Source organism: Pezoporus occidentalis, unplaced genomic scaffold (assembly GCF_034315485.1).
Source record: "Pezoporus occidentalis ecotype Australia unplaced genomic scaffold, CSIRO_AGI_Poc_V1 ctg135, whole genome shotgun sequence".
In the NCBI taxonomy this organism is placed as follows: Eukaryota; Metazoa; Chordata; class Aves; order Psittaciformes; family Psittacidae; genus Pezoporus; species Pezoporus occidentalis.
In genome coordinates, this window is record NW_026913157.1 from 23,328 (window position 1) to 45,631 (window position 22,304).

The following is a 22,304-nucleotide window of genomic DNA, read 5'->3' on the forward strand; positions in this document are numbered from 1 at the left end:
AAAGAAATATACTGGACCACCACTAGCTTTTGAACTGGAGGGGTCTTTGGCTACCAAAACTATTAAAAAATAATGTTAAAGCCTGCTAGAGACTGGAACTCTCAGGCCTACGTTCTGTCTCATATCAAACGCAGATATGTGGTCCCCTGTAATTTTTATGACTATGGTGTCAAAAGTCTTCCATCCAAATTGCAATAAATATTGTAATGAAGTCTGGAAGCAAAGCCATTTGTACTTGCTCGGGGCTGAGAATTAAGATAGCCTGTTTCTAGTTAGACAGTCATTAGAAAGATCTAACATCCATGCTGAATGGTTTCCTGTTCTGAGTACTTAAAACTAGTTTTAGTGAAATTGACTTCCTGAACATTTTCTTATTTCTTATATGAATTGAATCTTACACTTCCCCCCTCCCTTAATGGTGGGTTCCTCAGAGACTGTCCCCTAAGTAAGTATGATTATTTCAAATTAATTAGGATCCCCTGCAGACAGTTCTCTAAACTCACATATTTTTATGCTGATCCAAAGCTGATTTTATCGATATACAGCACTATGCAGAAACATGTTATTAAAGAATTTGGAGAAATAAAAAGTGATATAAGCTTCTTTACTTTCCCTAAAACAGAACTGGTGCAGATTTATCTTCCCCTTCTGGCTTGCCTTTCAATTGCATTCATTATTTCAATTCACAGAGACAAATTAATATTACATTTGTTGAAAAAAAATATTGATTTGGCTCAAAGGGATTTACAGATGCATTTTCATTTGGATTTCAAACCTATGCTCTCTACCTATGAATTATACTTAAAGTTTTAACTTAAACATTGACAAAAAAAATGTGAAAATCCTCTACAGCTACTGTAATTAATTTTGAACTCAAACATACACTGTTCCCATGATACAGCGTGATGATTCTTCTGAAAGATGATGCATGGCAAATTTTTTCAGTGAGTTAAGGTTAAAAAAAACCCTAAGATAAGATTATTTAAGAATAAGTTACAGAGGATAAAATTCTCTATATGACAATGCATATTGTAATTATTTGAACACAAACTTAGAGTCTTTTCTATTTAGGTTGTCCAGATTGGGCAAATAAAATGAGCGACTTTGGAAAATCTTCTCTATCATCCTGTTAAAGACCCTGCTACACATTGTTAGACTTTTCATGGATAGCGTACCTGACTCTCATTAAGTGTCTACTAACTCTTATTAAGACAGATTTTGAGAAGCTATTTTGCGTAGGTATCCATAGAACTATTTCAGAAAACAGAAGCAAACACATTTGATTGCAAGCAATGCCCATAGGCAGGAGTTAGATGTCTAAATGCTTTTATAGATCTGCAGCTAAGTATCTATTGGGAATAAAAAAAATGCTAATCAAGATAAGAAAGTATTAGAGTGTTATAAAGAATTTCAGGTTAAAAAGGTTTATTTTAGGCAAAAATACTTGATTTGGGGAACGGACAGTGAAAAATGGACACTTTGTAATCTTTGAGCTATTTATTAGTCTAAGCATAAGTTTTTTCCTCTTCTACAATGCATGGTTTGCCCATACTTTCCCATAAATTACATATTTACACTCTGATCTTCCTTGTAGATATCTCCCAATACTTCAAAATTGACTTTTCAATGTAGACACCTGCAATGGTACACCTGTTGGAGACTAGTTTCGAAACTACCCTGCTCATCCCCAGATTCCTAAATTAACCTGTACCATCTTTCTGCAAAATAAATCTTACCAGAATATTTCATACATGTTAAATCAGAAAATCTATGATCTTTTCATTCATATGGTCTGAACATATTGGTGAACAATGCACTCAGTTCTGGACTTCACATTCATGTGTACAGCACTTATCAAATGCAGAAAAAAGTAAACAGACCTCAGTACTTGTATACTTGTTCAACTAAAGATGGTGCATTTCAACCAGTATTTGATAGAATAAATATCTCTCTTTGTGTTCTCTGACAAAAGCTATGAATTATTAATTTTTACCATTGTATTCACTGAACAACTGTAATTGCAAGTAAATGCTGAAGTTAATGAAAAAATTAAGGAAAAGAGCTTCTTTATAAGAATTAATGAAACATTTTCACAAAATCTTTTCATACACCAATAATGTCTAATAATTCTTTATAAAGCTGCACCTCCATCTTCAAATCTTAACAATCATAAAAAAGGAACACTCACCTATGAAAAGTTCTGGGTGCTATTTAAAATCTGAACACTGGTTCAGATAAGCACTTGAGAACATCTTCATTAAACATGAATAGTTCATTGATGTAATTTTCACCATAATCTCAATCTTTAATCTTTTATCAGTAGACTGGCATACACTAGTGCATGAGTAGTTGTTTCTTCTAAAGGTTTGGGATGTGGTAGAGTTGTTTGATCTTTTACTTTGGGTAGGGTGGGTTTTTTGGTTGGTTTTGCTGAAATTCTCGCAAATGCACACAAAAGTTCTATATGCACATATACAGCAACTCATCTTTGAGGGTTCTGACCTCAGAGGCTGTAATGGTGGCCAATGAGAAAACCTGAAATATTCAAATACTTGAAAATTTTTACCAAGATAACCATCAGACTGAAACTCTATGCCATACTCCACTACCAGGAAGAATCACCTTCCTTTTTTTCCAAAGTTTTTGTTCTAGGTAGAAGAGTTGAAGTACTCTGACCAGCTGATCTGCTCTGCCAAGGCACCTTTGTGAAACACAAAGTGCTGATATCAATGCTCCCTCATTCTGTAGTGTTATAGGGGCACAACATAATTATGAAAAAGTAACAGCTAAGAACATGCACAGGATTTCTAAGTTCTTCGGTTGTGGGTATTAAAATACCATCTTATCTCGTGCTTACCAACAGGGAAGGGCTCGTTGGAAATGTGACGCTCCAGGGCAGCCTTGGATGCAGTGATCACGAGATGGTCGAATTTGAGATCCTCAGGACAGTGAGAAGAGCGTTCAGCAAGCTCACTGCCCTGGACTTCAAAAGAGCAGACTTTGGCCTCTTCAGGATCCTGCTTAGTAAGGTTAAATGGGATACAGCCCTAGAGGGCAGAGGGGCCCAAGGCTGTTGGTTGATATTCAAGGATCACCTGCTACAAGCTCAGGAGTGTTGCATCCCAACCAGAAGAAAGTGCAACAGGAGGGCCAGGAGACCTCCTTGGATGGATAAGGAGCTCCTGTGGAAAATTCAAATGAAAAGAGAGGCTTATAATAAGTGGAAGCAAGGACAGGTGGCATGGGAAGAATACAGGGATGTTGTCCGGGAAGCTAGGGACCAGGTTAGGAAAGCTAAAGCCCAGTTAGAATTAAACTTGGGTAGGGATATTAAGTATAACAGGAAGGGATTCTACAGGTACATAGCAAATAAAAAACAGACTAGGGAGAATGTAGGCCCCCTCAGGAAGCTCTCGGGAGAACTGGCTACACAGGATTTGGAGAAGGCTGAGGTTCTGAATGACTTCTTTGACTCGGATTTCACTGGCAAACACTCTGACCGCACCACCCAAGTCTTGGAAGGCAGATGCAGGGACTGTGAGAATGAAGACCTTGGGCCCACTGTAGGAGAGGATCTGGTTCAAGACCATCTTAAAAATCTGAATGTGCACAAGCCCATGGGTCCTGATGAGATCCATCCGTGGGTCCTGAAGGAGCTGGTGAGCGATGTTGCGAAGTCGCTGGCCATCATATTTGAGAAATCATGGCAGTCAGGTGAAGTTCCTGATGACTGGAAAAAGGGAAATATAACCCCCATTTTCAAGAAGGGGAAAATGGATGACCCGGGGAATTACAGACCAGTCAGTCTCACCTCTGTGCCTGGCAAAATCTTGGAGCAGATGCTCCTGGAAGGCATGCTAAGGCACATGAAAATCAACAAGGTGCTTGGTGACAGCCAGCATGGCTTCACTAAGGGGAAATCCTACCTGACCAATTTGGTGGCCTTCTATGTTGGGGCTACAGAACTGATGGACAGGGGTAGAGCAGTTGACGTCATCTACCTGGACTTGTGCAAAGGGTTTGACACTGTCCCACATGACATCCTTGTCTCTAAATTGGAGCTACATCGATTTCATGGATGGACCACTCGGTGGATAAAGAACTGGCTGGATGGCTGCACACAAAGAGTTGTGGTCAATGGCTCAATGTCCAGCTGGAGAGCAGTAACAAGTGGTGTCCCTCAGGGATCAGTGTTGGGACCGGTCTTGTTCAACATCTTTGTTGGTGACATGGACAGTGGATTGAGTGCACCCTCAGCAAGTTTGCCAATGACACCAAGCTGTGTGGTTCGGTTGATGGAGAGAAGGAATGCCATCCAGAGGGACCTCGACATGCTTGTGAGGTGGGCTGATGCCAACCTCATGAGGTTTAACCATGCCAAGTGCAAGGTCCTACACCTGAGCCGGAGCAATCCCAGGCACAGCTACAGGTTGGGCAGAGAAGAGATTCAGAGCAGCCCTGCAGGGAAGGACTTGGGGGTGTTGGTTGATGAGAAAATGAACATGAGACAGCTTCAGTGTGTGCCCAGAAAGCCAACCGTATCCTGGGCTGCATCAAAAGGAGTGTGACCAGCAGGTTGAAGGAGGTGATCCTGCCCCTCTACCCTGCTCTTGTGAGACCTCACCTGGAGTATTGTGTGCAGTTCTGGTGTCCTCAACATGAAAAGGACATGGAAGTGTTGGAACAAGTCCAGAGGAGGGCCATGGGAATGATCAGGGGACTGGAGCACCTCCTGTATGAAGACAGGCTGAGGAAGTTGGGGCTGCTCAGCCTGGAGAAGAGAAGGCTGCGTGGAGACCTCATAGCAGCCTTCCAGTATCTGAAGGAGGCCTATAGGGATGTGGGGGAGGGACTCTTCATTAGGGACTGCAGTGATAGGACAAGGGGTAACGGGTTAAAACTTAAACAGGGGAAGTTTAGGTTGGATATAAGGAAGAAATTCTTTCCTGTTAGGGTGGTGAAGCACTGGAATAGGCTGCCCAGGGAAGTTGTGAATGCTCCATCCCTGGCAGTGTTCAAGACCAGGTTGGACGAGGCTTTTGGTGATATGGTTTAGTGTGAGGTGTCCCTGCCCATGGCAGGGGGGTTGGAACTAGATGATCTTAAGGTCTTTTCCAACCCTAACTATTAGATGATTCTATGATTCTGTGATTCTTATACTCACTTATTTTAAGAATTACCTATGTCTTATATAGACAGGTCTATCTATATTGAAATGGACATATTCTGTGCATTACACATAAAAAAAATATAATTACTAATCTTGACAGCAAACAGCTTGAATATTAGTCTGCTTGAGAGTACATAAGCTGCTCAGGCAATCCTCTTCTAGTAGAACTATGGAAAATATAATTACGCCTCCCTTCAAATTATTTGCAGTTATGCATCTGAAAAAAAAATGTTTTAATCTGAATAAAGGTAATATGTGCCTTTAGTTGTCAGTAAGTGAACTCATATGAAATTTGTGTACTTTTATTTTAGAGAAATATACCTGCTGTGGGATACTTCCAATTATGTTAGTCATGCTGAAGATTAGACATAATTATGTTGGTAGGATATGCTGTAAATGACAATCAATGAGCCTGCCAATTTTTTTCTAGATGACTGAGTTAGAAAGAGAAAGAAGTGTAAACAGTTTATGATTCTGTTTTGTATTTTAGGATCTTTTCCATTTTGCCTCATGTAATCACATCAGCTCCCACTACCAAACAGGGAGGTGCACTGAGAGACTTGTAAAGAACTGCCTCCTGTTTTCAGGGTGAACACTATACAAAAATAACTAAATTGCTTCAAGAAATATGTGTTACAAAAGAATAAGTAAATAGGCAACTTTCCTAAAAGTCCTGTGTCTAAACCAAATTTAATCCATCGCTGACAAATGAAACAGCTTTATTTAACAATACTTGAAGTACATTCAAAGTTATCACAAATCCTTCTATAATACACATTGAAACATCAGGAAGACGTCACACATTAAATTGCTACCAATAAAAACTGCATTTTGCAAAGTATTTAATAAAGAAAAGAAACATTTCCATTTTACATTTCCACTTTTCTAGACTACCATTTTACTTTAGTACACTCAAAATAAGGAATATAGAATGCAGCTTCTGTATTAATAAGAAGAAATATGTAGTTTCTCATATTAACATTGTTGTATGTATTTTCAACTCTCTGTAGATCTCTACTGAAATTTCAGACCACTGCACATGCAGTGGTGTAAATCATAGGATCATTTAGGCTGGAAAAGACTTTTAAGATCATCACGTCCAACTGTAAATATGAAATCATTTGGTTGTAAATTCAAGCTTCAAGTGTATGTTAGAAATTATTTTTAATAGCGTATCTATTTGAATCAGAAAAGCCAGTGTAGAAAATGTGCAGTATGAAAGTGTTCATTGTGGTTTTGTTTCCAAATTAGGTTCAATTTTTTTTCTGGTTCGTGCAGAAGACTGGGTTACAATGATTCTACTTAATGCTGGTTTAAAGCCAGGAGTCTCTCCAGAGACATTCCCAGAGAATCAGAGCATGAAGGCTAGATTTCGTTGAGCCAGCACAGGAGACACAGATTTGTCAACACCACCTTTTCTGTTGGATTTGTAAATACTTGACAAGTAACTTTGTTTATACAGATTTGGACAAGATTTAATCACCGACTAACTTCAAGAAGTCAAATTTATCCTACTAAGAAATTTAAAACATTGATGCCATTCTATGGCATCTGGCCATCTGTAGCCACTGATGCCATAGTTAAGTGATAATGTTATTTCTTCTAGTACATTAGCAAAATGGGGCAACATTCTTTTATATCTTTATACTATGCTCCAAGTTTGTCAGAACATCTTCTCTCAACCACCTTTCTCCCTTGATATTAATACTACCCTTATGTCTTCTGATTTCACTGGCTCCATTTATAAAAAATGAAAAAAAGTTTATTAAGAAAGAGTTCTTTACTAAACACAATTGTGCTGATTTTTGTGCTTTACATATCTTTAGTTAGGCTACAACAGTACATCTCTCCCCCTTATTAAAGTTGTAGTATACCTGCCATTGTATTATGGAATGGATCAACTCATCCTCAAAGGTCATTTGCATTGTTAAAGGCATAATAAATATTTTCTTTCACATTTTTCATTAGCTTTTGGTATATGAAGAGGTGTTTGGTTTTGAACTTAAAAAAAAAAAAGATAAAAAGTGCCTATTTTTGATCTGGAGCATTTTAAATCCAGCTTCCTGTGACTTCACTCAATATTGCTTGAAATGCTTGATAACATTCAACTTGATTGCTCTAAAACAGAAAATGTTAACAGAAAATTCACTAAGTGTCTGAAGTCTAAGTTACATAAGTAAATGCAATGAGACAGAATTTCACCAGAAGTATTCAAATGCAGAAAGGTATACATGACATGTATGGCTTAAAACAGAAATGTTTCTTATTTTTATATTTTGAAATTACATTACTGAGGAACTCCTGTGGCCTTTTCTTTAAGATATCTTTAACATCTTTTCTGACAAGGAAAGCAAACTTCTGGAAAGAATCTGCTTTCTAAAAGTGTTTTTTTGATTGTAAATGTGAAAAAATGTAGGAAAGTTTTGCCCTGCTAAAGTAAACCTGTTAATGGAATCAGCCAAATCTAGGGAAACTAGCAAGTGTCAACAGCTAGTCTAATCTCAGTTTGATCAGATAACAATTCTAACAAAATTTATCGCAAAACATTCTCACAACTCAATGGAGATTTATTAGGTCACAAAAATCAAAATATGTACTCTGAAACTGAAACTTTTGATTTCTGTGTGGATTAGTTCAAATAAACGGGAATCACTTTTTCCCTTCCTGATTCCTCTCAATATATGTCCGCACACTTTTGGCAGTTGCTGAGCTAGACCTTTCAAAGTATTCTGAGAAAGCTGCAGTCTTCACATTTGCAGCCTGGCTACAAACAAAAGATTTTATGACTGCTAGAACTCAAAAGGCCTTAAGCAAGACAGATAAGCTTGTTTGGAAGGCTACAGAAAAACAAAGACGATGGGTCTGATCGAGAAAGTAGGATTAGGAACTATTTGCAGCTAATTTAGGTAAATGGGCACTAATACAGAAATATATTTGCCTGATTAGAAGGGCTGCAAGTCCACCCTGAAAGTTACTTTAAGCACCCATTATAAAACCCAAGCACCTAACACATTCTATATAGAGACAAGAATTTCTTTCTAGAAGATCAAGTACCTGCTTAAAAACTTCCGTAGCTTTTATCATACTCTTTGCCTGAACACAAATTCTTAAATAAAATAAACTAACCATGCAGAAAGTTTATGTTGTATTTACAAGTCAGCAACAGGTGTCATTGCTTGATATTATAATTCAAGGGCAATCAATGCTATATTATTGTCATTAATAAAAAATGAGTCAATAGGCACAAACTTTTAATATAAGCCTAATTATGAGTGTCTCTTTGCATGAAACTAAAGATATTGAAAATGTTGACATTGGAGATGTGCCCTTGAACCAAAAGCCAAGTATAAGTCAATAATCTATTATGATTTTCATTTTGCAGAAGTAGTGCCATTATTTCAAAAGGTCTCAAAAATCAATTTAGCATTTAGTATATCTGTGTAATAATGACATCCTAATTAAAAATCCCAATCTGAATAGCACAAAGGATAATGTTTAATCTCTAATCAATGAGCACTGAGAGAAGAAGCTATAGGTGCAATAACCTTTCTTAATGAGGTTTACTGTTTTTTTCACAATTACATATTCCTTCATATTTCTGATAGCTACTCTTACACTCTGAAAATATATGCATGCAAACATTCTTCAACTAACAGTAGTAAATATGATTACGACCTTTGTAAAGCAAAATGAAGAAGAAGAGAATGTATTTGGGTTTTTATGGATTAAGCTGCTATTACTATGTATGGAACGTGATTGATAATTTTATTAACATACAAAGATCTCCAAAATGACAAGCCACTTCAAAGTTAATGTTATTATTTATACATCCTTACACCTTTGTCAAGCTATTTATCAGATGAAATGTATATAAGATTCTTCCCATGTATCAGTAAGGGTGGCAATTCTAAATGTTAAAAAAATAATATTTTCATTTCCCAATTACCCTTATTGAGACTGCAGGTTCTGAATAGCTACCAGAAAACAAATTCTGCATAAAATATCTCACACAGCAACAAATAGCTCTCCTTACATGTGCTCATGGATATCACTGGATAGCTGCTCAATTACCTGCGTGCCAAATGATTATCTGAGAGCTCAATTTTGTCTCCATTACCCTTCCCCCCCTCATATTTCAGTTATATATGCTACTGAAATGTTAACACATCTTTGAACCTGCTATTTCTTCAGTTAATTTCCCACTAAGAGGTGCTGGAGTAACAGAAGCCATAATTATTCAATTATTATGCTCATTTTACATTCGCTTTTTCATGGCTTTGTATAAGATGGGCCTATTGGTCATTAATTTCAGAAGCAGTGCAATCTTATGCCACTACAGCCTTCTATAGTCCTCCTCATGTGTGAGTAAAAGTCTAATATATAGCAGAGGTCTGTCAACTTATAAATGCTCAGACTACTCCAAACTCAGGAAAATTAAGCGTATGGCCACATTTTTTCTTCTGTGACTTTCTGTTACTTTGTAAGAGTGTGCTGATTACTGTATCAAGCATTATATAATTTTTAAACTAATATAAAAGCCTCATCAAAACCCAAGAGTTTCAGTGTAGTGTCTTTCAAACATCATTAACAAACTTTATTAGCATGTTGTTTAAGGCCTTGGAGTGTTGTCCATAGAAGCTGAAAGGTTATTCATGATAACCTGGCCATGCAACTGAAATGGCAAGAAATTGTTCTCAACAGGTTAATTTTTTTTTTTTTAAACAGATCTTTGTTACTGAATACATCAGTAAAAGAGTAACATGGTTAATGAGGGCTCATTGAACCCTACAACTGAAAATAAAGATTTTCATGCTGTATCGCATGAGTACTATGGCACAACTTCTCAGCAGGATTGCATGGAGGTATATGTGGAGATAGAAGAAGAAAAAAAACCACAAACCAAACAAACAAGATAACAAACTACAAAAAAAAAACCAAACACCACCCCCCCCCAAAAAAGTAACCACTTTGCATAACGCCCCTTCTGTATCAAACACAGAGAAAAATGACATATTTGCAGAACCTCTGAGAACTTTGGAAGACAAATAAAAGTATGTTAATGCAACATGCAAAATGTATCTATAATGTAATCTGTTCTATCAAAACAAACAACTCACTTTGTGACAATGCACATGTTTTAAATTCAGTGTAGCACTGATCTACATATTCAATTTTCTGCTTTAAATGTATACCAGATTCCTGACCTTATCCTCAAGGTCACTGAAAATCTTCGTTATTTTAGGATTTTCATTAACATAAAAAATGGGAAGTCATATGTAACACACGACAAGAATAAAGGATTTGTTACAGAAAAGGAAAGCAGCATTAGTCCCCAGACTTTCAACGCAAAAAGATGCCAAATAGAACAAAGCTACTAGCTGAGGTTTGGAATAGGTCTTCTCCCTTCCTTCCTCTCTACCAATCTTGGACACCTGAACTATTCTCAGTATATGCATACATATGAATTCTGTCGTTCTTGTTTTTAAAATACTGATTAACTTCTATATGCAAGAAGCTTTCATGCATCAGAAATGACTATTTTTATACACTACACCCTCAGGATGTAGTACAGTATAATCTATACTTACGTGCTTTTTCATGGAATGTGCTTGTAGCCAAAATGTGAAAGCAAGTATGAGAAAATTAAATAGAACAAGAGCTGCCATGTGCTCCACAATTAAAGGAAACACTAAGTAGCAGAAATAGGAATTAAACAGGACACTGTGTTATGCCAAATACCAAATGTGAAACCAAAATATCTGCCAAGCCTCCCTGTTTGTTACAGTTTTTCCATATTTAGGTAAATTTAGGTAATTATGTACCCTGCAGTGGTAATGGAACTGTGCTTTAGCCCATTTGCAGCATATGCTGTTGGCACAAATATTCTCTTTTGAGGGGAAAAAACCCAACTTGGCCAAGACTACATATGTTGATTTTATATTGGCATCGTGACTGTGCCTAACAGCTGGTCTTAAATATAATGAAACTGTGTTGGATTTATTCAGTTAAACAACTTTGCAGACTTTTTAAGCATATGCATTTCTTATAGCTCCTATGTTTTTGAATTTGCTTTGATTAAAGCACTGACAGTTGCACTATTTCTCTTAACATTTGAGATGTATCTGTGAGCCAAACAGTAAGCATATTGAAGATTTATTTTCTTTTTGTGCTCTATGACCCCAATTTTAAATAGTGGGCTCACTTCTACCAATCTCTTATTCTTTTTCCTATTATCTGTTTAACAGAAGGTGTGAAATGAACCTGTTCTTGCCTGTTGAATTTTTTTCCCCAAACAATCACTAAGGTGTTCATCAGTTTTACAATCAGGAAGATGTTCTGAACTTTTTACTAATGTGTGTATGAGAAAGACACTTTGGAAAAGACATCACTTGCTTTTTTTTTGCTTTTTTTTTTTTAATAGCTACACACTGGCTGATTTATCAAAAGTACTGTAACGTGTATGTGAAATATTTCCATGTCAGAGGGAATACAGATGTTGTATGCCAGCCATATTCCAAAGATGAGTGAGGTTACCTCCAGCCGGAGAACCCCACAAAATATGTCTCCAAGTTCAAGACAATTGTTGACATGCACAAATCCCGAAATAAACTCAATATTACTGAGTACTTACTGAAGTCCCTTGAAGGCAGAAGCAGCCTTTGAAACTATAGATAGATCCTAAACTGCTGTCTCATAATCATAAGCAATAACATCCTGCAAACACATGAACATATCTGGAAAACAGTAGAAAAAGCATGAGGCAGCGCTTATATATACTAAGATCATACGAAACATAGCCTCATTGTCAATAATTTATAAAATATCAATTTATTCGAAGATGATTCAAAGTGTTCTTGTCATCTGTAAACAAAAGATTTCAAACCACAAGTTCTAAATACATAAAATGATACTCAAGAACACAGAAATATCTGCATCTCAATCTAAAATAGGAGTTATTAAAACATCAGTAGAAGGTAGTGCTAGATACCAGTGTTAAGAATACAAATCTCACTTGTCAAAAGATCTTAATGCTCCAGTTGTCTATCAACACTGCCTTATTTGTACACTCAGTATAAGATTTCAGGTCCTTCCAAAGGATAGGGAAAGACTGAGAACTATCATTGCTCAAGTGAAACAGCTTAAGATGTTTGATGACACTTGCAAAGGAATTGCCATTGCCTCTACAAGTGTGTCTCCATTACCTACATAGGGAAGCCTTACATTTCTGAGAAAGCAAATCTCTTGAAAAGGTTTAGCCTCCTACACAATGCAGACCACCTAACCTCACTGTATAGGATTTTTAGTAGGTGACCTTTTACTATTATTTTTTGAAAGATTAATCTTCATGACAGGTCCTGATAAAAGTTTGTTATACCTTGTTGGCTTCCTTTAATATGTTCCAACAACACTGCTACTCAGTAACACATTTTAGTCTCCTGAACAAATTAAGAGAAAGAATGGGTTTAATACTATCATGCAAATCTTTAATTTTGCTCAAAGCAGTGAGATTAAAGTGCGTTAACCGTCTTCCCCAATAAGCACTGCATAAAAGGAAAACTGAGCTGTTCCAAAGACTGAGCTATCCTAGATTCACCGCTGTGCCACATATTGCTTTAGGTGTTAAAGCAGAAATCAGTTTTCATTTCAGGTGAGGCAAGCTCATGCTCCCAAACACCTGATGTTCCTCATTCATGTTCTTCAAAGGGCAGTGATATTCATAAAAATCCTACCTTATAAAATGAGTTTATTTTTTATACTCTTTATAAACATTCCAGCTATCTTATAATAGCAGAGCAATTTTAGAACATTTTGCAATAGTCATAATAGCAGTGGATGATCACAGGTAAGGAACATATAGCATTTACCAGTCGTCTGCTTCAAAACTTTCAGATTCAATAGATGACTAAAGTCTTTAAATCAATCCATTAAATTCAACAACCCCCAGATTAGAGATTACAGAATATATAAAAATGACAATTTCAGTGAGTGTAGTCTAGTCTAAGTAACACCAGCTGATTTACACTAAGTACCTTCTGGTGAACAAAACAAACATTGGCGTTATTTTTTAATATCTAAGAATCACTCAAGGATGTAATCTTATGTAGTGCTTTAAGCCCAGCCACACAGCCACTCTCTCACTTCCCCCCCCCTTCCTCCCTCCCCTGCTCCCGGAGGGATGGGGGGGAGAATCAAAAGAATGTAAGTCCCATGGGTTGAGATAAGAACAGTCCAGTAACTAAGGTATAACACAAAAGCACTGCGGCTAACACCAGTAATAATAATAATAATAAGGGAAATAACAAGGGAAGAGAATAGAACAGCTCACCGCCTGCCGACAGATACTCAGCCCTACCAAGCAGAAATCTAGCCTTTCTGAGTAACTGCCCCCAGTTTATACAGTGGGCATGATGTGCTGTGGTATGGAATACCCCTTTGGCTAGTTTGGGACAGTTGTCCTGTCTCTGCTTCCTCCCGGCTTCCCCTCCTCCCCGGCAGATCATGAAACTCAGAAAGTCCTTGGTCAGACTAAACATTGCTGAGCACCAAACCAAAAACCTCGGTGTTATCAGTGCTGTTCCCAGGCTGAAAGTAAAAAAAAAACAGCACTGCACCAGATACTAAGAATGAGAAAAATGACTGCTACTGCTGAACCCAGGACACCTTAGCTAGTACAGTTTCCTTTATTTGATGTACAACTAAAAGTAAGAGTAAGTACAGGTATACTTTGCCTTGTTTCAAAGCAAAATAAACTTTTATAGAAGTCTATCACCAGTGCTTTTAAAGACATCAAATTTGGTGTGAACTCCATTTATGAGTCCTGGTATGACAAAAAAAAACCTCGGGGGGGGGAAGAAAAAAAAAATTTTGAAAGATTTATCAGAAATAACAACTACAAGAAGTCCTTACCTCTTGCACTAGCAAATGACACTAACACAACCTTCATTTTAGGAGAAATGTGAAACTGAGTCTATGTTCATAAAGATTCTTACATATATTTATAAATTATAAATCATATATTGTAAACTATGTGTGTTTGTAAATGTGCAAAGTCTCTAAATTCCTAAGGAAAAATGCTCAATCTCTTGATCTTTATGACTGAACAGTGAAAGTACTATTATTCCTTACATAAATACTGTATTATAACTGTCTGATAACAGAGTATAAAATTAATTTTTCTGTATCTGATAGTATATTGTTTCATAGTACAGACAAGTGTTGTACATGTTTATAAAAAGATACATAATTATATTTTGCTACGTAGATTGTTTGAATTTAATTCCTTTTTTTTCACTATTTTTGTGAAAGTTGCTTCTTTCATTCTATATTTTTAATCTAAGTTCTGATACAGTTGACTATTCATTTAATTTTATGGCATATCTACCTATAAACTGCATCAAAGAATTCACCCAACAAAGTCTTTTAACTGTGCCAGAAATTTCTGGGACAGAGAAAGAAGCAGGTGAGAAAATTTTAACTGAAAATTTTTGTAAAACTGTGAATCATTTAGGAAAAAAGAATGACATGGTGAATTGTAACATAATCCTGTAGTAATTGAGCATGCCAAAGCATTGATCTTTTCTGTATAAGAAATTAAAATATTTTATCTTTATGTTATTTTATCTTTTTGCAGAATATTGAATCCCTGTTCTTAATTTAGTTCAACAGTCTTCTATGCATAGCGAGAAAAAAAAAAATTCAGACATTATCACTTAGCTGAAAAACTTGCTCTTTCATATGATTTAAAATACCAGTGCTGGAGACAGAGAACTTCTAAAGCACTTAGTTTGTGTCCTTAACCTGAGTAACAAAACCATCATATATTTCCACCAATGAACAGCTAGCTGTCTGAAAACGATGACAAGGTGACAGCATATCACCATCTAGTCGTATCCAGTACACTGGATACGTATAAGCGGAGTTAGACAGATTTTTAAGTATACAAATGTCACCCCTGCACCCCCCATATATTGTAGAACACTGAAAACAATGCAGGAGAAATGAGGTTTTGAAAGACTCTGTGCCTTAGGCAGTCAACAAGAAGTTGATTTGTTAAAAACCTCCAAGCCCTAAAGTTAGTAGTAGTTTAAATTAATTGTGCAGCTTTCTATCTCCTGTTTAGATTCAGAAATTATGGGTTATTAGTACTGTAGAATTTCAGCTGAAGATAATCAGTCTTTATAATAATGTCTGAAGATTTCACTTTCCCCAGCCAAGAGTACTGTGAACACTAAGACACCCTAATTGTTTACATTACAGGGAAAAAGCATCATTTTTTGGCCATGTGCTGATGGTTAGCAACTTTTACACAGGAAAAATAACTAAAAATACAAATCAGACCTCAACCTTCAGTTATGCCCTTTAACCTACCTAATCCTCTTAGTGACATTTTGAATAGACTTAAAGTGCATGCTGACCATTCTTCAAAAATTTAGGCTAACTCCATTTGCAAATGCAAACACAACCAAAGCGACTGATAAGTTTTGAAAATCTTAACCAACTGTGTCATCTCAGTAAGCTTACAATTCTTTTTTTTCAGTCTTCAACTGCATCTATATTTAAATCCACTTACTTTTTGTCAGCTTGTCTTAATATAGTCTTAAACATTCACAAAACTTATGTAAGAACGTTCAAACAAGCAAGGTATGTTTCTCTGCTAAGAATTTTGTAGAAACCAGAAAACATGCAGGTACATTTTAAAATGGCCATCATATCCTTACCATTAGATTCTCTTACTTTATTGTAAGCAGTGACAAAACAGCTTAAATGTAACCCTGACATACGTACATTAACAATGCTTTGAGTGACTGCACAAGAAGTGCACCACAGTCAAATCTTGATCTTGAATAACAAGGTAAAGCCCTATTCCACTACTGTTACTAATGAGGTAAGTTCTTTTGTGTATTGATTTTAATTAGTTCACTTGAGGAAAAAAGTCCTGCATTGCATAAGAGCAGCAATAGCCCTGATTAAGGACCAGACCTACTTTAAAGTCTAACATAATACACAAATTGTCAGTATCATAAAATCTAATTTTACATATATATACAAATGCATGCTTTACTAGGGTTTTTTTGTTGTTTTGATTTCAATGGTCTGCTCCAAACTTTAAAAGACTACATTGAATGTATTATACTGAATCCCAGTGCAAAAAAATAATGCTAAATATTAACATAGGACAAACCACAGAAGTACTAGTTGGAGACTGAAACATGGTGACAAAGAAATTCATAAAAGTATTTACAACTGAGAAGTTTGTAAGGTTTTCTGTAGCTGGAAGGACATCATCAATGATGTATACAACAGGAATTATCCCCACTAAATATAAAATCAGACCTTCATTTCACTGATGTACTTAGATGAATGTTTAATATAGCAATTTTTCTGATTGTATAGCTATTATGCATATCATTCTAAGATACATTTAATAGGGTATGATAGTTGTATCCACATGAATTATTGAAAGGATGTATCATCAGAGATTAGTTCTGTACATTAATGACTAGACATTTCTAGCGTACATCACCAAAACCAGATCTAAACTTATACAGAAATAATTATTTGTTTGATAAATAAGAAGTACTTTTTAGATGACTGAGGTAATTCTGACTTTTTAGTTCTCAAAATAATTATTTCTCCATTCTGCTCTACAAAGCTCTCATCATTCAACCTTGTAGGTGCACTTCAAAAGCTTTAAGAATCTTACATTTGTTTTCTGGGAAGTATTTTCTCATTAACGTCTAACATATGTACCCTGTAGGCATGATTCACACAAGCCTTTGGAATTCTAAGGAAATGATGATCAGTCACGGAAATGTGTAAAGATTCAAGAACTCTGGCAATTTTCACTTCAAATACTGTCAGCAAGTTACTATTATAAAAGTACTTTTCTCACCATATTGCTGAAAAAATGCTATGCAATTTGCAGCTATGAGAAAAGTTACACATTTAATCAACTCTACCATCTGAAGTTATATTTCCTCAAAGTTGATAACTGAATTTGTTACATTCAGAGAAATGCTAATTATACACAAGAGATGTTCGGTAGATCCTGAATAAAGTTTATACCTTAGCGAAGGAAGCAGGGTGGAGAAGGGAACAGCTAGCGAATCAGCAGATGAAACATGCGCCTAAATCTTCTTGGTCCTAAGACCAAGGTCCAGAAACCAAGCTCTGACAACAGTTTAAGTGTCAACTATATATTTTTGTTTAATATCATCCTTAGAAAGACCTACTTGTACATCTAATAATAATGAATGTATTTAAGTAATTGATTGGTTGTTTTTAAAAAATGAAAACTATCTCCTGAACCACAAAAGAGCTGGTAAAAATTAAAAGTAATGAGCTCATTTCAATAAAAGTTTATGAGACTGGTTTCATGCTGACAGAGTGGGTCCTGCAGGCAGTACCCCTCCACCTGCTTGCCAGAAAAAGAAAAATCCTCTATTTCAAAAAAATTTAAAATCTTTTAATGAGGTATTAAAATGCAGCTACAACTGTTCAGGTAAACTAAAAGGATTTTGCATGTCTTTGAGATCACAAATAAGCCATTTTACAATGCAAAATAATTTTCAGAAGAAGCTAAAAATAATATTTGTCAGCAGGTATTACTACAGATGGAAAATTCTCTTGACATCATAATGATTGATGTCAAAATATCAACTAAATCCCCCCCAAATAATTTTTGAATGACTCTCAGTATTTCAAAATTGAGCTTTCATGGTTTGCAATATAACTATCATGTAAGTACATTATAAGATATAAAAATACAGTACAGAGAAACCAAGACAAAGAATCAGTCACATGGACCAAAGTACTTGCTCATTTTCCTTGTAACTGGACAAAGGCAGTTTTAAAATTGAGAGCTCCAGCAGCCTGAGCTTTGAAAAAAGACTACCATATTCATAAATAACATGCACTGTTATATCCAAAATATGACTCACTCACAATTATCTAAGAACGTAAGAAACAAAATAAACCAGACAAAAACAAATGAGTTACTTTAAATCTGTGCTCCACAATAAAATCTAATCAATAAAATCCAATTATTAATTTTGTTCTCCAACTAGTACAAATGTCTGTTTACATGTTGTAGTGGTACACATGATATAAAAAAAACCCCAAACAGTAGCATTCTAAATTAGATGTTTGTAACATAATTTTATTAACTTGAAATTGTCAATGTGAGACCCTGGATGTTTTTTTTTTAAAATGCAGTTTTACATTCAACTATCATTTAAAATATGATAAATCATGCAAATTGTTCTTTAGAAAAAAATGACCTGAATTCAGCAAACCTAATTCTGCATTCATTTACACATGAAAGCTACAGTAAAAGTAAAATCTAAATTTATGTTTTGACAATATAGTATGACAAACAGCCAGTACATGGTAGGAATTAGATATCCTTGATAACCAAACCCTGTGTGTATCACAATAACATTAAACAGTAGTTAATCAGTTCAAGGCAGAAAAAGATAGAAGCTGCGGGTGGACTTCCCCATAATGACGGTCCACAAGGGGACAAGGTAACTTCTGTCCTCTGGATAAGCCACAGCTTAAAGACAAGGGCAGAAACTAAAAAAAGTCTGCAAAGTTGAAACATGGTCTGTTTCGTAGAGGAGGAACGTGGAGGTAGATTTGGGTAGCCAGTTGTATTGAATAAGTTGGTTTTAGTGTGACTCTAACCTATATTGCCCCTTCACTTGTATATGTCAGAACTAGAAACCCTAAAAAGTTTCCTCCAGCAATCATGAAAAAAAGTTTGCAACAAAATGTTTGTAGAGGGCATCAAAAGAACCCTTCAGAAATATTTACACAAATTAACACAAATATTTTATTGCAGTGATGCTTCTTTTTCAGACTGGCTTTAAACTTACACCACCAGGGATGCTGAGATCAATACTATGTTTCACTAGCCTAGTATTATGTGAGAAAGCTAAAATATGTATACAGCTTTAAAAAAAGTAAAGCATTTCTGTCATTCTCTAAAATGGTTCCCCCTCCACAGACACTCATTACATATGAAAGTATGTTTAAGTACAATATATGCAAAATGTGTTTACCATAAGAAGAGTCAAATAATTTTCAAAATTTATTAATTTGAAAAATGACAATATGAGAACAACTGTGATTGAAGCCATTCAGAGTTGTGGTGTTCCTGACTACACTGTTACTAAGTAAAGTGATTAAAAAAAGAGGTTAAGCACCTGATAAATAAGCCATCTCCATTTCTAAGAATTACTTTAGCTATGAATATAAAAGGAAAACAAGAAAATATTTAGAAAATTAATGAATATCAAATGTCCTTTAAAATCTGCACTGTAAATCTCAGAAGGACATGAAAAAATAGGTACTACTTTAAAAGGTATTAAAAAAAAAAAATCGAATCACAATGTGAAACTAGGTATAATTTTTATTCATGTCCTTGCAGGAATCATACATGTATTAAAAATATGCCTGCTATAAAACACTGAAGTTTTAGAGACTTTCACATTACACTCATGCTATCAATAAAACCAGAAGCTATTCTCAAACCAACTTGCACATTAAGAATATTACATTCTTCTTCACTTTCCCTTTATTCTTTTTGTCTATAGAGTTTTGATTTCTTCGAAATTCAAAATCAGGTTTTCAAGGTACAGAATGTTGCAAACTGATTAATAGAACTCATGTTCACTTAGACATTCTTAGTAGGAAGTGCAGTAAAAGGTAGCTTAAACCAACTGGGACATAAGGTGGAACTGAGACTTTTTTGGTCTCTGGAAACCTGGCTATAAGTTAGAGCTTCTCATACTTCTGTGAGATAAAGTAGGTATTTGAACAGATATAAATACAATATATATTGATATATGTATTCACAAATAAAAGAGATACTCAGAAAGAGCAGAGAAATATTGTCATCTCAAATAAAATAAAATTTGATCTACCCCACTACCAACCCCTTCCCCTTTCTTTTTAGTAAAGTGGGACTTTAAGCATTACACTATTTTTCTTCTTTGTACTGTTGTTGACACTCTCAGAACCATCTTCAAAGCACCGTACTCTTTTGTGTGGTGTAAAACCAGTATGCTTCCAATTTTGCCATCAATCATCTTTAATAGCATATGCTATTAATGTAATTTTGTTATTGAAGATTCCTAAATCTATTCAGTGGTTTGCACAAGACAATTACGTTTTTTGTTATATGCATGCAGGCAATCAGATAGCGCCTTTTTAAATTAAAGCAATTAAACATGGTCATTATAAATGGTAGATTATTAAAAAAAATCATGAAGTGTCAATATGACAGTCTTTGATTTAAAATAAAATGGTAACTGAATGGAGAGAGCATTTTAATTATTTCAAAAGTGTACTTGAAAAATCTGCTTTATGAAAGCTTGCTGATGTTGGGAATTTTTTCCACAGTTTTTACAGTCCTATGGGTGGTTTTACAGATATTTCCTAACATCTTGAAAATCCTTTTTTTTTTGTAATCTATAAAAATATTTAGGAAATAGGGTCAATTTCCAGTAAAAGTAATTTTTTTTCCATTTTTTCCTTTTTTGCTAATTCCACTAAAATTAAAAAAAAAGTAAAAGAAAATCAGCACTGATAGAGTAAGATCTGTTTAGGAACATTAAAAAAATTTCTAAATCTGTATATACCAATGAAAATTAACAAGTTATGCATATCTTTGCCATAATAATTTAAACAGCTACATTATTTTGACAGACCATTTCTTCCTCTTGTCTTCTTTCCTCCCACTGTAACTGGTTACTTCCCATCTATCTTTGTAATATCAAAGCCACTCATTCAGGGAGGAGCTTCAGCATATGTGTAATGCATAGACAGCCCAACAGGTACCAACATTAATTTAAAATAGCATTAATAAATTACTATGTATTAGTATATAACATGCCATCCTTTCAGTCTTCTTGTAATTGTAAGTTGATGAGTATCAGAAAGAACTCTAAACTTCCTGAGTGTTCCTCCTTCCATGTCTTACCCTGCAGAAGCATAAGGAACATGCTTAGGCATATCTGGATCATCTCCATATCTGATAAATTTGAAACATAAACAGGAAATTTGAACTATGAAGTTTGATAGCTTTTTACACTTGGATGTGACAGAATTACAATGAAATATCTACAGATTGTGACATTGTACAAATATCCTCCACAGACAGAAAGAGCTATTAAAACTGATTAAAATATGGTCCAGAATGTCAAGTATAACCGCTTCACTCCCTCAGTCCAAAATTTGTCTGTATCCCATAGGCACTCAGGTAGAGCTTAGGGGAAGTTATCTGTAAACACAGGGCTTTCTCAATTACTTTTTTCCTTAGAGCCTTCTGGAGAGTAGTAAGCTGAGTGGAGTAAAATGCAGTTGTTTTTAACCTACAGCTAAATTCACCATGAAAGCACTAGCCTGGCAAAACTGGAGTCTGAGATCCTTTTATTTACATGTTTCGGTTTAGGGAATATTTCCTACAGGAAGTCTACCTTACATACTTGAATAAAATAAAGCCAACAGGTCTACTTCAGAACCACTGGACATACCTCGTTTCATACCAAATGAATATTTATACCTAGAAATACCAAGAAAACCATAAAACAATGAAAGATGATAAATATTTGCATGTGACTTTATTTACTATGCTACTGAATATGAACAGGGCACAGCTTTTACCTTTAAAAGATGTGCTACCTCTGATTACTAAAAACAGTAGTTAAGAGTTGTCCTGGGTTCAGCAGTAGCAGTCATTTTTTCTCCTTCTTGGTAGCTGGTGCAGTGCAGTGTTGTGACTTTCAGCTCGGGAACAGAGCTGATAACAAGCGATGTTTTGGTTTGGCCAAGGACTTTGTGAGCCTCATGCTCTGCCAGGGAGGAGGGGAAGCCAGGAGGAAGCAGAGACAGGACACCTGACCCAAACTGACCAAAGAGGTATTCCATACCACAGCACGTCATGCCCAGGATGTAACTGGGAGTGAGCCGGAAGGGCTGGGGGACGGCAGGGTTGGAGGAGGTATCGGTCGGAGCTTGGTCGGGCTTGGGGGGGCGAGTTATCGGTCGGCTGGTGGTGAGATGATGTATTCTCTTCCCTTGTTATTTCCTTTATCATTATTATCACTGGTGGTAGCAGTAGTGATTTGTG